The 21,330-nt window shown below is 42.2% G+C and overlaps 1 non-coding gene across 1 annotated transcript; it reads right to left on the bottom strand.

The window, feature by feature from the left end:
* Nucleotides 1-1,965: 1,965 nt before the first annotated feature.
* TRNAA-UGC (transfer RNA alanine (anticodon UGC)) lies at nt 1,966-2,037 on the bottom strand. The gene has a single exon. It is a non-coding gene; the product is annotated as a tRNA-Ala (tRNA).
* Nucleotides 2,038-21,330: the final 19,293 nt, after the last annotated feature.

Here is a 21,330-nt window from a genome sequence, read left to right as displayed (position 1 = left end):
TGGGGCTGTACCTTAATTAAGGCCACGGCCGCTTCCTTCCCACTCCTAACCCTTTCCTGTCCCATCGTCGCCATAAGACCAATCTGTGTCGGTGCGACGTAAAGCAACTAGCAACTAGCAAAAAAAAAAGAATTGTTTAGAATAGTTAATAATAATAATAATAATAATAATAATAATAATAATAATAATAATAATAATAATAATAAGAAGAAGAAGAAGAAGAAGAAGAAGAAGAAGAAGAAGAACCAGCACATATGCCTTGTATAAAGATTGAGTGCAAAGGTAGAAAATAGCCAACTTAGGGTATACTATTGCTAAAATTCTTTTCATCAACACTAACTGACGTAATGTAGACAATGCAATAATTGTCGTTAAATCGTAGTCAAGATTAGATCCTAAACCCACCATAAATAATGTTAAACTAGCCATTAGTTACAAAACGTTCGACAATCATATATCTACTTCTAAACCTAATCATTGTATAATGTAGAGATTAGCAATTATTTGCTCGTGATATTGCGGTGTACGGAATGGACACTCAGGAAGTAAAAGGGCAATTGAACGTATTGAACGAGAAAATTGTGAAATACAGCACGAAATTCAGTGTGGAGAAGGGAAAGACGATGGTGATAACATGATGTAAAGGAGAGAGCGTTTAAGTCACTGGTAGGACCCCAGATAGATTACCGGTATGGTTCTATTGAGTGTATGGGACCCAGACCAGGTTTACTTCATTCGAGAACTGCAAACGTTCCAGAGAAAAGCAGCACGAGTAGCGTTATGTCCGCCTCTGTTGTGTAGTGGTTAGCGTGATGAGCTGCCACACCCGGTGGGCCGGGCTCGATTTCCGGCTCTGCCACGAAATTTGAAAAGTGGTACGAGGGTTGCAACGGGGTCCACTCGGCCTCGGGAGGTCAACTGAGTAGAGGTGGGTTCAATTTCCACCTCAGCAATCCTAGAAGTGTTTTCCCGTGATTGCTCACTTCTCCTCAAGGCAAATGCCTGGAGGTACCAAACTCAAGGCCACGGCCGCTTCCTCCCCTCTTCCTTGCCTGTCTCCTCTAATCTTACCATCCCTGCACAAGGCCCCTGTTCAGCCTAGCAGGTGAGGCCGTCTGGGTGAGGTACTGGTCCTCCTCTGCAGTTTCATGCCCGACCAAATGTCTCACGTTCCAGGATACTGCACTTGAGGTGGTACGTGTCGGATCCCTAGCCGAGTCTGGGGGAAAATGACTGAAGGAGAGACTTTTAATGAGACGCTAAAAATTCCTTCGAATGAGTTATAATGCACACTGTAACATCTAAAACTCTTGGAGATGCCGGTGATCGAACCCGAGACCCTTCACATGCAAAGAGAACGCTCTACTACTGAGCTACATCCCCGTGCGCAGAAACCCCTAACCACAACGAGCCTTAAATACAAGAAATATATTTTTTCATTAACGTGGAGTTTGCAGTATAGCCAATGAGTTCCTGATATTGGACCAACATTTTGATAGGTAAATTTATTAAGACCGCCTCTGTGGTGTAGTGTGATTAGCTGTCATCCCCTGAGGACTGGGTTCGATTCCCGGCTCTGCCACGACATTTCTAAAAGTGGTACGAGCAGTGGAACTGATGCTATTCAGCCTCGGGACGTCAACAGAGAAGAGAGCGTTCGATTCCCACATCAGCCATCCTTGCAGTGTTTTTCCGTGGTTTCCCACTTGTCCTCCAGGGAAATGCTAGGATGGTACCTAGCTTAAGGCCACGGCCGGTTCCTTCCCTCTTCCTTGTCCATCCTTTCCAATCTTCCCATCTGCCCACAAGGCCCCTGTTCAGAACAGCAGGTGAAGCAGGGGGACGGTGTACTGGCCCACCTCCTCACTTGTATATCCGACCTAAAGAAAGGAAGAAATTTACTAAGACGTCGAAGATCGCTTCTTAGGAATGGGTTTTAATGCACTCTGCAAGATTTAAAATTTTTGGAGATGCCGGGGATCGAACCCGGGGCCTTTCACATGCAAAGCGAACGCTCTACCACTGAGCTACATCCCCGTTCATATCACTCGTCCACACTACAATGGTACTTAAATACAAGATTTTTCTTTTCATTTGCATGGAATTATTTCTGCTTGATGATGCTTGTTGTTTTAAGGCGCCTAATATCGAAGGTCATCGGCCCCGAATTATTTCTAGTACAGCCTTGGTGTTCATTGTAATGCCGAAGTTTGTGACCTTAACAAAGTCCAGTGCTAACAGGTCTAAAAGGTGAATGTTCTCTGTACAGACAAAGGACGATGAGACCTATTTCACATATACAGTGAAACTATAAGATGTTAATGGTGACGGTGATTGTACTTTTAATGGATGTTGTTGTCTGGGTAATGTCCATAGACCAAACCAAACCAAACCCCATGGCCCTTGAAGGGCCTTGGCCTGCCAAGTGACCGCTGCACATCCCGAAGGCCTGCAGATTGCGAGATGTCGTATGGTCAGCGCGACGATTCCTCTCGGCCGTTATTATCGGCTTTCAAGACCGAGGCCGTTATCTCACCGTCAGATAGCTCCTCAATTCCAATCACGTAGGCCGAGTAAACCTCAATCCAGCGCTCAGGTCCAGGTAAAAAACCCTGACCTGGCAGGGAATCGAACCCGGAGCCTCCGGGTAAGAGGCAGGTGCGCTACCCCTACACCACGGGTCTAGCATTTAATGCAGCTACCATTTTAATTTCTACGTAACTACTGCATTCTGCATCAGCTCAACTCTCTTTGTCATATCCATACCTTGGTATACCATGCTGTTCTTATCGCCTACACTTCCCTCAGAAACCAACTGAACAAGTCCTAGGATGTGTCCTATCATTTTATCTCTTCTTTTCTTTCTTTCTTTCTTTCTTTCTTTCTTTCTTTCTTTCTTTCTTTCTTTCTTTCTTTCTTTCTTACTTACTTAATCCGTTTACCCTCCAGGGTTGGCTTTTCCATCGGACTCAGCGAGGGATCCAAACTCTATTGCCTAAAGGACAGTGTCCTGGAGCTTCAGACTCTAGGTCGTGGGATACAAATGGGGAGGATGACCAGTACCTTGCCCAGGCGGCCTCACCTGCTATGCTGAACGGGCGCCTTGCAGGGGATGGGAAGATTGGAAGGGATAGACAGGGAAGAAGGAAGGAAGCGGCCGTGGCCTTAAGTTAGGTACCATCCCGGCATTTGCCTGGAGGAGAAGTGGGAAACTACGGAAAACTACTTCGAGGATGGCTGAGGTGGGAATCGAACCCCCTTCTACTTAGTTGACCTCCCGAGGTTGAGTGAACCCCGTCCCAGCCCTGGTACCACTTTTCAAATTTCGTGGCAGAGCCGGCAATCGAACTCGGGCCTCCGGGGGTGGCAGCTAATCACACTAACCACTACACCACAGAACTATTCTTAGTAAACGTCATATTATCGCTGGAAGTCAGAAATTATAGTCGGCACCAAACAAGAGTTTACGGCAAACTCAAGCGAGGTTCGCATAACGAGCTGATGGGGAGGACAGTTAGGACAGTTAGTGTTTCCCGCGCAAGGGACGAATAGCTTTCAGAGAGAACAGCTTTTTTGTCCCATCCTCTGTCCTGTAAGGTTCGGCTGTTAGTAGAGCTCTGTGCGTGTGCCAGTGAGGCAGGTGATTTACTTGACGCGCTCAGTTATTGTCATTACAAAGTGCTCAGTAACAATCATCCATCATGGTTAAATACACCGTTGATCAAAGAGTGTTCATTGTTGAAATTGCATATACCATATACCGTGATTTGTTTCAAAAGGGGCGTGTAACTGGATCCGTCTTAAAGAGAAAAAGGCATTATAAAACGAGGGTCGTAGCTGACGATAAACTTAGAGATATATGAGCCAACTTCAGGTTATCTTTCGTGAACCGTCTAGCCATTTAGCACAGGAGTGTGTTATCTCGCCCACTTCAGTCCTGAGAGGGCTTACACTTAGAATTATTTCCCTATAAGATTTCCTTTTGCCTGCTGCCATTTCTTGATGGATACAGTACTTTTGTATGCATCTCTTGGCACAGGCCAGAGTAAAGTGTAGCTTTCACCGAAGTCCCAGTCTCATCCATGGCTGTGACAGTATGGAAGCTGCTGGGGTATGGGTGGTGCTGAGTAATGGCATTCAGAGCACGACTAGTGCATCTGAGTGTTATGAAAGGTGTTGCTCATAGGGTCAGTCGTGCTGCAATAGCACTTTCTGACCCAGTGAGGAAAGCAATGGCAAACTACCTCACTCCTCGTCTTGCCTAGTACGCCTCATTTTGGTGCTGCCATTGGTTTTTGCGGTTTCCTTATAACCGCATAACCTTTGGTGGTGCTATTTGAGGATCCAACCAGCCTCTGGGCTGATGACCTAACAGACAGACAAGATTTCCTTAGAGGAAAAGTTAGATACCGCAGATCGTGTCGCTCGTGTTGATTTCTGTCGGTGGGTGCTACAATCCGTGCATGACTGTGATTTAGATCCTTCGCTTTCGATCAAGTGTGAAGAAGCTCTGTTTCACCTCAGTGGGTAGATTATTTCTCAGGGCATTCTTCATTGGGACACTGAAAATTCCACGTGTTACAGTACGACGAACCTCTTCAAGACAAGAAGCTGGAACTTTGGAGTGCAGTTAGTGGAGATCCGTATTTTTTATGAAACACTGGCCTCCGAATGACACTTGTATACTATTTTGAATCCCTTCGTTGAAATGTTGAATGAGGAAGAAAAGGACGCATACTTTCAACAAGACGGTGCTATGACCCACACTGCACGTAACTTTATGGCTGCAACTAAAAATGTGTTCTTTGACCGGATAGTGAGAAGGATATTATGGCCAGCTCATTCTCCAGATCTCAATATGTGTAACTTTTGAAATTTGAAACAGAAAGTGTCTGGGAACAATCCGCTTACAACCAAGGCGATGGTAAATGAAATTAGGAGAGCAATAATTCAAATAACAGAAGACGAATTGCGACGCGTATCACAGAATTTTCTTTGAAGATGCTAGATCTACACAAACGAAATTGTTAAGCAGCACAAAGTAATACAGTGATAATCATCGCGCCTTGGCCTACCACTGCTTCTCTTAACTCCTTGGCCGAGTCCATTATTCTCCCAGGCAACCTATCCTCCTCCATTCGACTCACGTAAATCCCCATCCGAAGCCTGTCCATACGCACAGCTTCATCGGCCGAGTTCATTATTAGATATGCGAAGGGTGAACAAAAAGTAAGATTATAAAGCCAGCAGTGAAATGTGTACATTTTATTTCATGTACTGATAGTACATACATTAGGTTATTTTTCGACATAGTCTCCATACCGGTTTGGGAACTTGTCACTTCCTGGGATGAGTTTGAATATTACCTCCTGGTAACAATCCTGTCCTTGCGTGTTCAGCCACGCTGTCTCGAAGTGTTTCACCTCCTCGTCTCAAGCGAATCGTCGGCCTGTTAGGTGATCCTTCAAGTGAGAAAAGAGGTGAAAGTCGCTTGGAGCGAGGTCCAGGCTTTTGGGAGGGTGGTCGATGATATTCCAGCGAAACTGCTTCAACAGTGTGATGGTCTGCTGGGCTGTGTGAAGTCCCGCGTTGTCGTGAAGGAAGATGACGCCCTCGGTGAGAAGTCTTGGCCGTTTCCTCCAGATTGCTTTGCGCAATCGTGTCCAGATCTCGCAGCATCTACAGTGACCACTGTGTGCCCTCTTTCCAAAAATACTCAAGTATGACACCCGTGCTATCCCAGAATACTGTGGCCACCACCTTCGCGAAAGATGGCGTCATCTTAAACTTCTTTTTCTTTGGAAAAGAGGTGTGTTTCCACTCCATTGACGACTGCTTACGGCTGGGGGTGTAGTGATTGATCCATATTTCGTCACCCGTGACAATGCAATGAAGAAAATTGTTCCCTTCCGTGCAGAACCGTTGCAAAAGTTGCAGACTTGCGCCCATTCGCTTCTCCTTGTATTGGCTGGACAGATTTCGTGGAACCCATCGGGAACAAACTTTACGGTACTGCAGAATATCGCGAACAATGTGACGAACGTTTCCGAACGACATTCCCAATCCTACAGTTATATGCCGTAATGTGATCCTCCTGTTGTCTTGAATCAGCTCCTCCATGCGACCTGTGTTCAGATCTGTTGATGCCGTGCTGGGTCGGCCACTGTTATCCTCGTCGGTTACCTTTCCTCTACCGGCCGCAAACTTTCGACATCATTCTGCGACCTCTGCCAGCTGCCGGTGAATTTCAGCCGTGGTTACATGTTTCGCCCACAGAAATCGAATAACTGAGCAGAATTCTTCGCGAGACCAGTTTTCCAAACGAGTCGCTATTTGTGTTTACCTACAACTAGCGCTGTAAATGGTGAGTGGCTAAAACTCTGCCTACAGTTGCTAACCCGTTGCCTACGCTATAATACAAGGCCTTGAAATGCACTCATGGAAATGGGTGACATCCTAGTTCACCATTCAGGCGCTAGGATCGCGTCATTGCAGCCTTGTATTCGCATGTCCGTATATGTCAATAAGTAAATCATATCCTAAATAAAAAGAACTGCATGTTTTTGCAAGTATTAACAGTACTTTATTTATAGAGCGGTGCTGCATTGGCTTGGGTATGCCATTGAAGTTTAAGAACTTTCCTTTTGAGGGGCTTCTTATCAAGTTTCAAAACTTTCTCTCTTCTACTTGAGTGGCTCGAAACAATGTTGTCACATAGAGGTCTCAGAAATTTTCAGAGTATAAAAAGAGGTGGTTTGTCGTCTTTACACTTTCTACACTTAATTTCACTGTTGAACATGTCTTTCGAAAAGAAAAACGGTACAGCTTTTAGTACCTCTCTTCGGGGCAAGTACTGCGTAGCGAAGGTGACAAATTCCATCGTTCACTGCAGAAGTGCCACAGACGATGATTTTTGGTATCTGACGGCTCCTATATCTTGAAAATGAGTAAGACACAACGTTGAACTTTGAGTAGCTGGAGAAGAGATATGTTATAAACAGTCTTTACAGTCTGTTTGTTCTTTTGCCACACGAACCATAATGTCATTGTATTCCGCTTGGCATCTTAGGTACCTAGCTGAAGAAGAGCTCGATGTCATCGCTTGTCAGGTTCCTCGTCAATGCATAATGCAAATGTATACTTATGAGGTATTTTACGCAGGCCACAGTGGATTGGGTAGTCAAGATCTATGCCTGATACATTTCCCTCATGAATCTTTTTTACTTTCTCTGAATGCATTTGAATTTTCTTTATATATGTCAGGAAATCATTAATTAACTAACTGAGGCGTTCATCTTCAGTACTAAAAGATGCTCGTTTGTTCTCGTTCCTGGAATATGTCGCGTGTGAGGTGTTGCAGACGTCATGCGCATCGAACAATTTCATAAAATGCTTCATAAAACAAATGGTTTATTTTAAACTGTATTTAATGTTCTCGGGACAAACCACCTCCACACTTTTCAAACCAGAGATTGTTTCAGGGAAAAATACAATATTTTTAGCTCTTGCTACATTCATTTACTCCAAATTTGTTGGGCAAATTATTTTTCTGGTTGGTATCCTGATTTAAGATTTCTGAGTTTGAAGAAGCCTCTCAAATGATCGCCGGTCACGGTAGCATTGTTTCCAAAAAAGTCCAGTTGACAAATATTGGGATCGCCAGATTCTTATGACGTAACTCGGATCAAAACATAGGGACAGGGGCCTAATTTCATCAGCTTGAAGTCGTATTTCATGAGTAATACTTCCTCTGCATAATGTTTCGAACATTGAACATTCACCGGAAACTTGTGAAACGAAATTCCACTACCTTTAATTTCTCGTGAATAAGCCATGACTGGAACTGCGAATGTTTAACATCAGACGAATACATAATACATTCACAACCAACTCAGTTAATACATTCTCTTAAGGCGCGAACCTGGTAGACAGGGGGCAAGAAAGCGAACCTAGCGGCCCGGCATTGAACTTCAGTGTGACCACTTCGATAGCGTTTTACGGGCTCAATTTCCAGACCTTGTATTATAACGTAGGCAACGTGCTAACCGCATGTATTAGAATTACTGCACACTACTGATTTCTCCATAAGAGACGAAACTCCAGAAATATCGGCCATGAAACCTTAGTTTTTGATCATCCCTCGTACAATACCATAAAATAAGCTAGACAGGCCTATTTTATACTATTGCCTCAAACATAGCTTCAAGGTCGTGACAAGAAAGTCATAACATGGAATATTGCTCAGCGATGCTTCTGTTTCTGGACTTCACGGAACTGTATTACTCTTTCAACGCACAATTTTCCATTCCGTCTCCTTATAAGTACCGTGTTCTCCAGACCTTCAACCTTAAGTGACCATCCTACAAGCCTCGAACTGGCAGCAAGATCAGTGGCGTATGCTGCGAACAAAACGTGGGCGACCACTAGACTTAGGTTACCGCTTTTCGATAGTTTGTTTAGTGAATGTTATTATTATTATTATTATTATTATTATTATTATTATTATTATTATTATTATTATTATTATTATTATTATTATTATTATTATTGTACCAGGAGGTACACCTTAACGCCGCGCATTCAAATCTAGCGCCTAAATGAACTCCTCTATTGGTAAAACAGTGAAACTGAAACTGCACCAACTTGGAACTTTACTCAGAAGATGTCACCACAGAGATATGATGTAAATTTGTTATTGTGCAGTTTCCTAACCTGTGTGAATTTCTACTTGTTGTGTTTAACCTTCATCAACAAGTTTGGACATTCTCCCATAGACGACAGAACCTAAAAACTATGATCATGCACCCTGGTGCGAGGTATAAGAACTTATAATTCAAAGAAGTTTTGTATTCATAAGTTTTTTCTTATTGATATTCATTTATTTTTGGGTTGGCAATATTTCCTTCTTATTTCCGCCAGTTTTGATCCCTAATTCCTGTAATTAATTTTCTACCAATCACTGGTTTCTTGTTCGGTCCTGAAGTGGTTTATTCCTGAATGATCTCGAACCTTCCCTGAGAGTTTATAAACTGCGGCTTTTCACGTCTCTTGACCACTTGACCGTCGTCTTATTGAGCGTGTGTGTCAAAGCAGAAGGCGGGCGGCCTCTTTCATCGGTCAGCAGTACATCAACAAGGTAATGACCACATAACATCTTTCCATCTTTCTTGCTAACTCCGCAGTTTAACCCGAGGGAAAGGTCCGAATCATTAACTATGCAACCTCCTTTTTCTAAAAATGTAACCTTCTGCCGGCTAATGTAAAGACTCCATAAAATCTTTGTAAATCGGGGATAGATAGTGATGTACCTTCTCGAGCTCCCCTGCATCTTGGTTTGAGGTGACTACGTTTTGTGACTGTTTTTCTTCCTTTCGGTAATGCATTAATTTATCCTTATACGAGTCACCTCAGTAGTTTGGGAATAGCCCCTGTTCCATCGGCCTAGTGCCCATTAGGTTTTAAGTGTTCACATCTAGGAGTGCAAGTTTTCGCCTCCATTCATTTTGTGTTCAGGCCATTTATTTAACCGTTATTCTTTTTCCACGAAGGCCCAGTAGTTAGGGTAATTAAATACCCCTGTATTATCATTTTCCAATTGTAAGTTGTGCCTTGAGAGGCCAGAAATTGTAAGTTGATGTTGCCGTGAGTAGGCGTGGAAAACTGAGAGCCTGTTTGCTCTTTTTCAAAGTTTTGGTAAGATTAATGAATGCCTCCTGAAGGCTAGATGTTGTAATTTTGGGAGCAAGTGTTCTTTGAATTAGGGGATTTCTGCCCCTCACTAAATACCTCTTCCTTTGTAAAATTGTAAAACTAGGGGCTTGAAGCCCAGAATTTGTAAAAACCACTAATCTTGGTCTTTCCGACTCTCGTTTCAAGATTGCTTTTGTACCTGCTATGTTGTTAAGTAATTTTTGGAAAAGAAATATAACCTTTTAACATGACGAATATAAGAACCAAGTGTGATGACTCAACTCTTATAGCGTGGTAGTTTGTGGACCCGCCACTGGGAGCACTGCAAACGTCGGTGTCCAACACGTGCATCAATAGACCGGCAAACCATGTGATGGAAAGTGCGGGAGATGTTATTGTGCGAGATATTTCAGGTCAACAAGTTGAATTTCCTTTGCTTTCAGTTCCTAAACTCAGTTCATTGTGTGTTGAGCACTTAAAGCACGTGTGTTATGTGGCCTGATTAAATTAATAGTTCAACACGCCGTACTGTTTTGTGCCTGGCTGTAAGTCAGGCTATGGTAGAGTAGTTAATGGTATAAAATTCTTTTCACCACCGAAGGATAGAAATAAATTTTAAAAATGGGCCAGAGCTATTCCACGAAAGGAATAGTAGAATTTATCAAGTTCATTTCTCTGATGATTTGATAGTAAAATCAGATAACTTTATAGTGAATGCTGAAAAAGTGGTTATGCCTCGTGAGAGATGGAAATTACGTCCAGGAGCAGTGCCTCACATTTTCCCTAATTTGCCGAATTACCTTTCAAGTGAGATTAAGTCCCGTGAAACTCCCAACAGGAAAAAAGAACCTAGACACCACTAGAAGAAGAAGAAAGATGATTGAAGACGGGAGTGTAGCAGCAAGTGGAGAATTAAAAGGTCAGTCTAATGTTGATCAAAATTTGGGTTATTCTAGTGTGCTTTCTGATGCCGAAAAGACAATATTATCGCTCACAAGGCGCCTAAAAATGCTAATCGAAATTTAAATCGAGCTAGATCCAGTCTAAACTCAGCAAAATCGAGAATTAATTTATTGGAGAAGCAGGTTAGAAATACACAGTTCGAAGCTTTTCGATTGAGAAGTGTTTAGTGTACCATTTGGCTGGGTACGTTGTTAAGCATTCTTCTTAATTTATTAAGTATTCGCCCTGTGCCCATTCTCTACGTGAAAATAATCATAGTACATTTTCAGTTCTCTCCGAAATAAAAGACTACGGTGCAAGCAATAATGAAGTGTGTTTAACACGCCCTTCGAAAAATATATGTGACATTCTTTTCCAGGCCGAGAAAGTATTTAGTGAAAAACTGAACTCAAAATCGATGTGGAGCGAAATATTTTTTGATTGTATCCATTCTATAGACAAAATTTCAGTTGATCCTTCAGGTGCTGGCTGTTGTCTTCAACATGTTATGGATATAATCCCCAGCCTTGTTTATCATTATCTGAAGTGCCGATTTTTCTTCAGAGTGAAAGAAATCCGGCGAGATTTACAATCTCGAACATCCGCCAAATCTTCACGCAAGCTTTCGAAAGTCCAGTAACCGACAAACTGAGATGGTAAGTAGAGTATTACCTTTAAATACTTCATGGGTGTTTTTTTAATATGCTGGGAGTTGTGTTATTTATGTATATATATATATATATACTCGAGTAACTTGTGCTTTTCGCAACATCTGTTGAAAGTCGTAGCTCTTATTTTCGTGTATGATATTTTTCCATTGTTCTCTGCCATGGTATTTTGATTGTAATCTCTCATTCTTTTTATAAAAGACAGTGTATATACTTATCAGTTATGGAGTAATACGTTTCCTGTGTCACCATTCCGAAGACCAGCTGATAGATATTGTGGAGCTACCAAACTCTAGCGCTGCCTAGCGGGGCGCGCCTGAACTCGATGAGTCATCACACTTGGTTCTTATATTCGTCATGCTTTTAAACTAACCAAAGAGAACACTAAACCTGAAAGATTGCATTTCATTTTAGCAGATCAACGTATAAAAACAAAACTATATTACTCCTGTAACAGTAGCCTGCCACGTATTTGTACAAGGATGTAGAAGCAAAAGGGAGTAAAATACCAGTCCTCTGTTATCTGTATAATTAAGACCAGGGGTTACCAAAATGCGGCCCGCGAAGCCATTTTTGCGGCTCGCGAGAGCACTGTAAGAAATAATGTGAAGAAAAGTCACAAAAATATTTAATAGCTCGTTCAAAAACGTATTAACCATATAGACCCAAGTCAAAACTAATTATTCTTTAATACTATTTCCTCTTTTGGAGCCTCCGTGGCTCAGACGGCAGCGCGTCGGCCTCTCACCGCTGGATACCGTGGTTCAAATCTCGGTCAATCCATGTGAGATTTGTGCTGGACAGAGCGGAGGCGGGACAGGTTTTTCTCCGGGTACTCCGGTTTTCCCTGTCGTCTTTCATTCCAGCAACACTCTCCATTCTCTTTTCATAGCATCTATCAGTCATTACTAAATCACTTTGGGAGTGGCGATCCCATCGTACTAATAGCCTATGTCTGTTTCATTCATTCCATCCTGACCCGGTTTTCCTGTTTTCAAGTATTAACTTGTTCTCAATGTATTATTTTTAGTTTTAAAACATTTGAAATCCAAATTTCAAGTTATGATGTTATTATATTTTCGTCCCACTGACTACTTTTGATGGTTTTCGGAGACGCCGATTTGTCGAAATTTTGTCCCGCAGGAGTTCTTTTACGTGCCAGTAAATCTACCGACACGAGGCTGACGTATTTGAGCACCTTCAAATACCACCGGACTGAGCCAGAATCAAACCTGCCAAGCTGGGGTCAGAAGGCCAGCGCCTCACCCGTCTGAGCCACTCAGTCCGGCTCCAAATTTCACTCTTTTATGCAATTTTAAAATAATGTTTTAAGCAGTTAAAATGATCAAACCCTCCTTTCAATTGAACTATGCATATTATTTCATAACGGCGCTTCTGTACTATTTGCAGAATTTTACGAAAATTGGCCTATTCAAGTGCGGCCCGCGAACACGACTAAGGTTTTCAAAATGGCCGTCGAGCCCTTGCAAATTGGAAACCCCTGATTAAGACAGATGCGTGTCAATTCGGAAACTTCCGGAGAAATTCGAGTCTTTGATTTATCTCTCCTTAGTTAGCAGTGGCGATCTGACGGATCGAAGCCTAGCACACCTATCACCCCCAAGGTCCCCGCACCTATCGGGCATTCTCAGCAAGCCGTGTGGGGCGAGGCGAGGGGAGAAGGCTTGTCACTTGTTTAAACGGGCCTAACATCTAGGCTATCGGCCCGAGGAGAGAGGGACGCAGTGCCTTGGCTGCAATATCTATCTCCGATGTCTTGCACTCAGAAATACGAGCAACGTTTTATCTTATTGCGTTCAAGTTTTGTAAATTGGACAATGTGTCAGATGCTTACATTATAATGTGCTTTAGATTTTAGGGCTTACCGATAACAGCCTTAGTAGCCCTCAGTATACACCACTGAGCAAGATGTAAGCACTCCATTTTCTTTAACAACATTATTATACAGGCACATAGAATGGAAGTGTATGGAAGCAAATCCCGCTAACTAGGATTAAAGAACAGAATGTTAAAAATGGCGTCCGGTACACATTCTGCGACGACTTAACTATTGTGAGGGAGCTGTACGTTAGCGTACAGTATGCTAAGAGACATTCTACCGAGAGTGCACTATGTACAGTAATCAGCTGCTTGATATAGAATAATGACTTGTTCAAGGCCAGACAATGGTTTAGTTCGTTCTCTAGTAGGTTCTGAAGTTGCTTGGCTTTCGCCATAATAGTCGCTATGCGGTTCTGCATTTTCAATACGTGCTGTGGTTTTTTAATCTAACTTCCCCCTTTCTCAGCTAACCGGTACTAGGAACGGGTCAGAAACCTAAGTGTTGGTCCGTTAAGAACTGTAAACATTATCGCATAAACAGCTGGTCACCTGAACTACCTTTCTCACTTTTCTAAAACGACTTAAGGACACTGTTCATTCACAATATTTCTTATGAATGTTAAATTTAATCCGCGCCTGTGGTGTAGTGGTTATTGTTGTTAGCTGCCACTCCCGGAAGCCTGGATTCGATTCCTGGCCCTGCCACGAAATTTGAAAAGTGATCCACTCAACCTCGGGAGGTCAAATGAGTATAGGGGGTTCGATTCTCACCTCAGCCATCCTTGAAGTGGTTTACCACTTCTTCTCCAGGCAAAATGCCTAACGCTTCCCTTCCAATCTTCCCATCCCCCACAAGACCACTGTTCAGCATAGCAAGTGAAGCCACCTGGGCCAGGTACTGGTCCTTAACCTCAGTTTTATCTACGACCAAATATCTCACGCTCCAGGATACTGCCCTTGAGGCTGTAGAGGTGGGATCCCTCGCTGAGTCTGAGGAGGGGGGGCTAACCCTGGAGGGTAAACAGATTAAATAATAATAATAATAATAATAATAATAATAATAATAATAATAATAATAATAATAATAATAATAATAATAATAATAATAATTATATATATATATATTTGCTAATTGCTTTATGTCGCACCGACACAGATAGGTCTTATGGCGACGATGGGATAGGAAAGGCCTAGGAGTTGGAAAGAAGTGGCCGTGGCCTTAATTAAGGTACAGCCTGGTGTGAAAATGGGAAACCACGGAAAACTATCTTCAGGGCTGTCGACAGTGAGATTCGAACCTACTATCTCCCGGATGCAAGCTCACAGCCGTGTGCCCCTGACCGCACGGCCAACTCGCCCTGTATAATAATAATAATAATAATAATAATAATAATAATAATAATAATAATAATAATAATAATAATAATAATAATAATAATGTTATGTTTAATTGAGTGCCCTTATGATGCTTGCCTGGACGGAGGTGGTAGGATACATCCACGGTATCCCCTGTCTGTCGTAAGAGACGACTAAGGGGGGTAATACCAAGAAGGTCTCTAATTGGGAGCACCTGTGAGTAAGTTCGTAAATCCTAACCGAATCAGTTATTGCTTCCACTTACTTGGGTCAGACTCCACTTTCCATTTTCCTATCCAACCTCCGCTAGTTAACCCTTGTTCTCTTACGACCCCAACGGTATGAAGTTCCTAGGACTTCTCTAATCTTCAAGCCCTTCGTAGTCTTCCTCTTTTTTTTTTTTTTTTTTTCGATACTCTTATTCCTTGAAGGCTCGGACCTGTTGCACTTTTTCTTGAGCTGAGATTCTAGGCGTGGAGACCTGATTCGGGAGACAAACAAATTCGAATGTTAAGGTAAAAAATTAAATGGCACACCAAGCGACCGCTGCCCATCCCAAAGGCCTACAAATTACAAGCTGTTGTGTGGTCGGCCGTAGGCTGAGTGGACCTGGAACCAACTCTGAGATCCAGGTAAAAATTCCTGACTTGGTCGGGAATCGATCCCGGGGTCTTCGGGAAAGATGCAGCCACGCTACCCCTACACTACCGACCACGAAGGGCCCTTGACCTAACAAGAGACTGCTGCTTACCCAAAATTCTGCAGATTATGAGGTGACAAGTGGTCAGCGTGACGCATCCTCTCGGCCGTTATTCTTGGATTTCTAGACCGGGGCCGCTATCTCACCATCAGATAGTTCATTAATTGCAATCACAATTAGGTTGATTGGAAATCGAACTCATGTCCACTTAATAACCTGACCCGGCCGGAAATCGAACACAGTGCCTCTGGGTAAGTGGCAGGCACCTTACCCGTTACCCCTACGTCACGGGGATGGCTAGCTAACAATGTCTACGTAGTCTAAAATATAATTCAGAGTAACAGGTGAGAATGTCATGGCCAGCATCATGTTTATAACAGAAGATTTCTGAGTTGTGTTGCTGAGTAGCTCGGACGATAGAGCGCTGACCCGAGCCCAACTTGGCAGATTCGATCCTGGTTCAGTCTGGCGCTATTTGTAGGTACTCAAACACGTCAGCTTCGTGTCGGTAGATTTACCGGCACATAAAAGAACTCCTGCGTAACAAAATTCCGGCACCTCGGCGTATTCAAAAAACCGTAAAAGTAGTTAGTGGGACGTAAAAAACCAATAACATTATTATTATTAATTTTGTTGACCGTGGTCCAATGGGGTTTGAAGCTACAGTACCATCATTTCGCCGAAGAAACGTTCAGCATTCCCAAGCATCTACTATCTCCATTGTTTGTTGAGTTCAGTAATAGGCCGCGTGCAAAACGATTCAGTGCCGTTCATCTTTTGATAAATGATACAACTTTTAAATACACGGCCACATTTCTATAGCTCGGGAGTCTATAATTCAATTCTTTTTTTATACCTCGAAGGAATTTTCGTTTCCCGACAGAATCTTATACAAAATTGTAACGTGATGGCTGAATAGTGGGTGAATAAATATTCGACTGGTAGCTTCTACACTAAGATTTATTCATTCTAATTAATTACCCCTTACACACAGTACACAGTTAAACTCGTTATCACTCTCTCTCTCTCTCTCTCTCTCTCTCAGTTCTCACTATTCAGTTACACTAATGTTTCAGTCTAATACTTGCATGCTAAAACAGTTACGCTACACAGTTCACGTACACACGCACTGTACATTATCACTTGTACCCTAAGGCAGTCAAGATAAAGCTTGCCGTACATTTTAAGCGGCCGCACTGTTCACGATTTAAGCACGCACACACTCTAGTCTAACAAATCCATGACGCACACGATTCACACTCACACTGCAGACACTCTTCTGCACTGCTATCTTTTGCCGTCCTCTCACAACTCTCCGTCGACCCTGTAGCACGCTGATCCAATATTCAGCGGTACACACCCCACAGCATTCTCTCATCAATCGAAGACATAGTCCACACACTGAACTGAACCAAATACAGTAGAGACAATACGCGACACTTACGGATTTAGCCTTGTTAAAATGGGTGGCGCTCCTAGTGACTTGACCTGAAAAGTCGCGCTAAATTCAAATATCAATGGAAATGCATTTACGAAAATGGATAAATAAATTACGTCTAGAAAAAAAGTATTATTGAGATATTAACTTCGAAGTTGCTAAAGCAATTCTGGATAAATGAATGAAGAATTCTTTAAAAGGTTATTATTTAAAGACTGAAATTAGACATATAAACAAGATGTGAAATGGACTGCTGTGAAATGGCTTGATCTTTCATTTATGCATTACTTTTTTTGATTCAGCATTCCTGCCTGAACTTTTACGGTTAGATTTGTTTTTTTCTCGTTTAAAACAATCATCACATTAAGACACTTGTCAATAAAAATATCGGCACATTCCTTACACACATGATGCAATGAATTAACATTTAAAAGCTGGACAATTTTCCTCTTAAAATGAAGCCTACTAACAGAAAGAAAATCTATAAAACCCCGGCTTTAATCTGAGAAGATGGATAAAAGAAAGAAAAGTATGAAAATGTTGTCGATAGTGATGCTTTGAGGAATATTTACGTACAATTGGAGTAAAAATGTAACATACCCTTGGCTGTATAGCCGAGGATTTCTAAAGTCGCTGGCCTGGAAATGATCTGAACAGATCTTATAATTCTTATATAAGCGTAATGTCCCTTCTTTCCTGTACACCTTATCCAAATCACTTCTGTGACATTTCAAAACCCACACATCACACCTACAACAACACATCGGTATTGAAGGTTAACTGCTGCACTATACAATAAAATATGCGTATTATATTTTAAGCCAGTTAAAATATGGGTCGAGCAGGTCAGAAGATTATGAAGTAGGGTACTATAAAAATCTCTTTGTCACTGGAAGAATATATATGCAAACACAATATCACTTGCATTTTCTTGTCACGACGGAAGCGAAAAAAATACTGCTCATTCTTCTCTACTTCATAGTTACTGCAACCAAACACAGCACATACCTTTCCCCTCACGTTTAGAGGAGATATCAAGGAATGACACACGCTACTATTTAATTATGTCAACTCACTGAAAACACATAAATAACACCAAAAACTTCACACACAAATACACGTACTCTTATGACAGAATCAGTAGTTCTCAGGTCCATCCGCTAGAGAGAGCTCTAATAGCTGCCCCTCGATAACTTGCTGAGTGTCGTGTATTGTCTCTACTGTATTTGACTGAACTGTCACGATCGTTCTCAACTGCTGATTGACTGAGCTCACGCTGAAACTATTTTGCACTTGTCCGCCACCTTTATATAAGGTGACAGACCCTTTGAGACCCATCGAGCACTAGAAGCCCATGGACACCTCTGGACATGGAAGTGTCTCGGTTCTCATCGTTTCCACACAGTCAGGGCGGTATATGTGTTGGCAGCAATTCCAGCCCATCTCGTCTCCGATGGGTTGTCCGTAGTGGCGCTAGGGTTGGGAAGCGCATCTCGACGATTCGCCCACCGTGGATCTCGGCTGACATGCTCCACCCATTTCCGTTAAAATGACGTCGTGGAGTCCTTCCTTACCATACTATTTTACGTGCTATATAAAAGTAATCGAATATGCTGTGGCTTTTGACCTTGCTGTGGCCAATACTTTCCTTTTTCATAAGAAAGAAGAGCAATTTTTTACATAAGCCTATATGAGAGGGGCCAGGAAAAATCAGTTTGACTACGTAAAGACAACATCTGAAGGAAATAACAACCATCATGGCCGAAGTGTGGCAGCACAGCATAAGCTGGTTGTCGCTGATTACACTTTACAGATAGAGAAAATATTTAAAATGGTGAATCAGCAAGAAGAGAAAATTAAGTGGTGGAAATTGAAAGATTTAGTAACAAGAGAGGCCTTTAGGAAAAATATGACAAAGGAACTCAAAATGCCGAAGGATGTGCAGGAGTGGTGAAAGATCATTAATAGTATTATAAGAAAAGTAGGAGAAATAATACTGAGAGTAACATCAGGAAAAGGACCAACGGTACTTAAGGAAGTATGGTGGTGGCATAAAGATGCACGGAAAGAGGTGAGACTTAAGAAGGATGCTAAGTAAAAATGTGCAGGACAAGTTTTTGGGTAGACAGAGAAGCATATGTATTAGCAAAGAAACAGGGGAAAAGAGCTGTGGTCAAGAGTCAATAGATACGGTATACGCAGGCTTGAATAGAAATCAAAGAGTCAACCAGCTGATTCGAACAACCAAGGCGCGAGATAAGGCATCCAGCGACATCACATCAGTAAAACAAATAACAACGAAATAAGATGGAAGGAGTACTTCGAGAGACTACTAAACGAAGAAAACCCGAGGGAGAAGTTTGAGAATGGAGAGTTCAACGAGGGAATTGTGCAAGTAGTGTCCTGGGAAGAAGTGGAGAGTGCGCTACGAAAATTGAAAACTGGGAAGGCGGTAGGTGTAGACCAGATACCAATGGAGGTGTGGAAAAGCTTGGGAGAGAAGGGTTGACTTATTACGGAATTTAATATGAAAAATATGCCGGAGGAGTTGAAGAGTAGCATCCTTTTCCCAATCTGAAAAGGAAAAGGTGATGTGCAGGACTACGGTATTTACAGAGGATGTCACGTACTCTGAAAGTATGCGAAAGGGTCACCGAAGGACGACTTCACTTGGAGACAGTCATTGCTGAACAATTTGGATTTATGCCAGGACGTAGTACAACGGATGCAATCTTGGCATTGAGAGAACTTATGGAAAGATACAGGGAGGTACACACTGACCTTCACTTGGTGTTCACAGACCTTGACAAGGCATATGACGGGGTACCCAGACAGCAGATATGGTGATGTCTTCGATTGAAAGCATCACCTGAAAAATATGAAGGTGGTGTATGACGCAGTGATGACACAATTGAGAAGTAATGTAGGAAGGACAGCGAACTTCCCAGAAAGAGTTAGTTTGCATCAGGGATCAGCCCTCAGACCATATCTATTTAATGTGGATATGGATGTGAATAGCAAGTTGTGAAGAGTACAGAACCTTAGTGCATGCTGTTTGCTGATGATGCAGTTTTATGTAAACCAAGTAAAGATCAACAGGAAGGGTCGCTGGAGGAATGGAGAAAAGCCATAGAAGAAAGAGGCATGAGAATTAGTAGAGTAAAAACAATATATGACTACTGCTAAGAAGGTGGGCCTTTGGGTTGCGCTCCAAGGAGTGCAATTGCCAGCGGTATCCAAATTCAAGTAACTGGAGTCATGCTTACAAAGAGATGGTAAGCTCGAGGATGAAATACAACACAGGACACAATGCGGCTGGTTCAACTGGAGAAAGATGAAGAGATGAGTGGATTACTCTGCGATAGGAAGGTGCACTGCTGATTGAAAGGGAATTTGTTCAAGTCACTAGTGTGTCCGGCTATGATGTACGGTGCGGAAACGTAGCCCATGTCTAAGGCCCAAGAAAGAAAGAAAGAAAGAAAGAAAGAAAGAAAGAAAGAAAGAAAGAAAGAAAGAAAGAAAGAAAGAAAGAAAGAAAGAAAGAATTGGCAGTCATGCGGATGTTACGCTGGATGTATGAGGGTCGCAGGAGAGGATAAAATAAGAAATTAACACATTAGAGGAACAGTAAAAGTGGGATGTCTACAGAAAAAAATTAGGGAAAGGCGACTACGATGGTATGGTCACGTGCAGCGACGATTCGACGACTATGTGGGGAGACGACTCCAAATCTTGGTGGTAAATAGAACAAAGCAAAGGAAGGACAAACTTGAGATGAAGGGGCAAGATAACGGAAGACCTGAGAGAGAAAGGCTGGAACAGAGAGGAAACTGCGGACAGGAACACCTGGAGGAAGAAAATTAGAGAAGCTAACGCCGACCCTGTATGACACGGGATAAAGCTGAAACAAAGAAGAAGATAATATTTTCTATAATTCCGAGTTCTATTCCCGCTATTCAAAATTTTCAATATCTCGAATGGCACCAACCTGTTTAGCTGGTGAACAGTTTAGAATAGTTTAACTAACACCAAAATACCTTACTTTATACGAGTCAGCAATTGACTTCACTAATTGAGACCGTGATATTATTAGGAAAGTAGTATTAGAGCCCTGTCTTGAAAATTGGATACTGGGCTTTAATGAGTTTCTTTTTTTACTTTCTTATACCACTGAGAGTCTACTAAGACTCATCCGGGCTGAGTGGCTCAGACGGTTGAGGCGCTGGCCTTCTGACTCCAACTTGGCAGGTTCGATCCTCGCTCAGTCTAGTGGTATTTGAAGGTGCTCAAATACGTCAGCCTCATGTCGAATGAAGTAGCCATGCCCTGAGAATACTGAAGAAAGTGAAGTGTTATATTCATAACGGTCCAAAAATTATTAAAAACAGATTAAGTAGGGCTATTAGATACGTAACATGTCCTACAAGAATGGAAACAATGGGCGTAATTGTTTCCTCGCAACAGAAATCAAATTAACTAACAAGAAACAGTGTATACACATCTTGTTATCCTTATTCCTCCACTGCAAAAGTCAGTGTCTATCTGTTCTTCATTGATGCTGGTAGATCACTTATCTTCTGAGACGAGCAAGTTGAAATGTCCTTGTTGTTCAGAAGAAAGAAAAACTTCTGTATATGCGACAGCAGCAAACAGACTCTGCCCTCCAATTATCTTTGATCTGCAAATAAACAAAA

The sequence above is a fragment of the Anabrus simplex genome, chromosome 3 (genome assembly GCF_040414725.1).
Source record: "Anabrus simplex isolate iqAnaSimp1 chromosome 3, ASM4041472v1, whole genome shotgun sequence".
Taxonomy (NCBI): domain Eukaryota; kingdom Metazoa; phylum Arthropoda; class Insecta; order Orthoptera; family Tettigoniidae; genus Anabrus; species Anabrus simplex.
The sequence above is the reverse complement of the archived record's forward strand: the minus strand, read 5'-3'. Positions and strand labels throughout refer to the sequence as shown.